Raw genomic sequence first — 2,795 nt, 5'->3', positions numbered from 1 at the left:
ACTATCGTGCGAAGAGCCAGATTCTGCTGGGCCTGTAACTTCACCCGCATGGCCTGCGGGATGAGGTGATACCAGGCCGCAGCTGCGTACGTGATACGGGAACGGACATACGTCTTATAAATGCCGAGCTTAGTCCTGACCGGCAACCTGGAGGCCAACACCGGCCGGAGGAGGAATCTCGCGTAGCGAGCGGCCTCCAACGCCAATTTGGCGTGGGCGGTCATCCTCAAACTCCGGTCGATATCGACCCCCAAGTACCGGACGCTGGATCTAAACTCGACATTAGCGCCACGGAGACTGAGCTGTCCCGGGACGACTCTTGTGCGGACCGGACCGAAGAGAATAGCCGCGGTCTTCCCCACGTTGACCGCGACCCTCCATCGGTCCAGCCACTGGGGCAGTAAGTCCAATAACCTCTGCATCCTCGAAATGGCCGCAGAGGGGAAGTTGGATGACGCGAAGTAGGCGCTGTCGTCGGCAAACAGCGCCAACTTCACGTCGGCTTCCCACGCTTCGAGGTTGCCCTCGAGCGTGGGAATGTCGTTGGTGTAGAGAGCGTAGAGGAATGGTGCCAGGACGCTCCCCTGCGGAACTCCGGCCGTGACTGGGCGCACCGACGACTTTGCGCCCTCGACCGCGACAAGGAAGGATCCTCCCTCCAGGTACGACCCCAGCAGTCGCACGTAGGCGTGCTGGAGGTCCGTGTTCTGCAACAGCTTGTGGATCAGTCCCGCATGCCAGACACGGTCGAAGGCCTTCTCGATGTCGAGAAAGACTGCGGCCGTGTACTGGCGCGCGTTGGTCCGATCCGCCAAGTGATGCATGACGCGGACCAATTGCAGCGTTGTCGAGTGACCGCTACGAAACCCGAATTGCTCGGGTCTGAGAAGGATGTGCGGCGACATCCTTCTCAGCAGCAGCCGCTCGAACAACTTGCCCACGTGCGACAGCAGCGTGATCGGACGGTAACTGGAGGGATTTCTCCTGTCCTTGCCGGGTTTGGGCAAGGCGATAACCTTGCCCAATTTCCAAATTCCCGGGAAGTGTCCTGTGGACAGAATGGAGTTGAACAGCCGTGTCATATATGACACGACCGTTTCAGGGAAGTGGAAAAAAGCGAGGGAGGGAATACCGTCCTCGCCCGGCGCCTTGCGCCTCTTCATCCGCTTGATGATGAGGCGCAATTCGCTGGGAGTGATGAGATCACCATCTCCCAACGGTGGCACCGGGGAGGAGAGTAGGCTTGCTACGCTCTCTTCCACCGATTGGTGGAATGCGGCCTCTGAGGGTGCAGAGTCATTAGGAGCGAACTGCCGCTCCAGCATTTCGGCCAGGATATCGGCGCGGGCCTGAGCCGAGAAGCATCGGTTGCCCCTCTCGTCCACGAGTGGACAAGTCGGGGCAGGCCGATTTGAGAGGTGGCGACAAAGCCGGTGGAGGGATACTGAGGAGGGGTCCTCGCGGGCCTCCTCGATCCTCTCCTGCCAGGCATAGCCCCTAAAGGTGCTAATCTTTGTCGCCAGCTCCGCTTCCAGCTCATTAAGCTCGCGCTTTATCCTGGGACAACGAGTTGTCGCCCAGAGCCTCCTCAAGCCCCTCTTCCGGCGAATAATCGCCTTCAGATGGGCCGGGAGTATACCTCTGGGCCCGCCGCTGGGCACAAGAGTCGTCGCCTGGTCGATCGCTCCCCTGATGGAGTCAACAAGGCGGGTTGCCGCATCGTCGACCCCATCAGGGGTGTTGGGGTCCTGAATCACGGGAAGGTCGACTAGTCGTCTCTTAAAGAGCTCCCAGTCGACCTTCGGTCGTAGGGGCGAGGTCGCAACCCGGGTGAGCCCCATTCCCAGTGTCACCAGGACAGGGAGATGTGGGGTACCCAGGTCGTACAGTGCCTCGATCGTTACGGGGCACCGTAGCCCCTTGTGCACACACACATCCAGCACATCGGGCTGATATCGCGCGGCGGTCGGGATGTGTGTGGGTTCGTCGGGGCCGACCACAGAGTAGTCGCCCCTATCGGCATCTTCTAGCAGCCGCCTGCCCACTGCTGAGTTAAGTCGGGAGCCCCACGCGACGTGCTTCGCGTTGAGGTCCCCGACCAGCAGAGCTGGGCGGCTGTCGTGATTCAGGGCCCGCCTTATGTCCTCAGGGTGAAATTCAGGCCCCGGGGGTCTATACGCGGCATAAATCCGCATATCTCCCCCCGAGGTGTGTACCCTCACACCGACTGACCTTGTCGATGTGAAGGACAGCAAATCCAACTGATCATGCACCACGTCCCGCCTGACGAGGGCCGCAGTGCCCCTGAACGGCCGCCCGGCAGGGGTAAGCTCGTCACGTCGGTACATGAAGTAGTTTGGAATCCTGAACGCATCCTGAGGACGTAGCTTGGTCTCGCCCAGGAGCACAACCTCTGGGTTATACTCCCGGGCGAGAACAAGCAGGTCGTTCTTTCGGGACTTTATCCCGTCGGGGTTCCAATAAATGATGCGCAGCTCCTGGCTAGCCATTGAACTGCGCAATCATTCGGTAGAACCCCGACAGGAGCGCCCCGAAGGGACTGGCTCCCGAGGCGATCTCACGGATTACTCCGGAGATCACCTCGGACAATTTCTCCCACAGTGCGAGCAGCCATGCAGCAAAGCCGGCAGGCTGGGAGGCCTGTCGACCGCTGCGGCGCTCGCGCTGAGGGCGGGGGGGGAGGGGGGGCTGGTTGTTCAAGTCGTGCTTGCCTTCGGCCAGAGGGGCTGTAGGCAGTGCTTGGCTTGTTGTCGGTTGGGCAGTAAGGGGGGCCT

This window comes from Bombyx mori, chromosome 8 (assembly GCF_030269925.1).
Source record: "Bombyx mori chromosome 8, ASM3026992v2".
Lineage (NCBI taxonomy): Eukaryota > Metazoa > Arthropoda > Insecta > Lepidoptera > Bombycidae > Bombyx > Bombyx mori.
Note: the sequence above shows the minus strand (reverse complement) of the source record.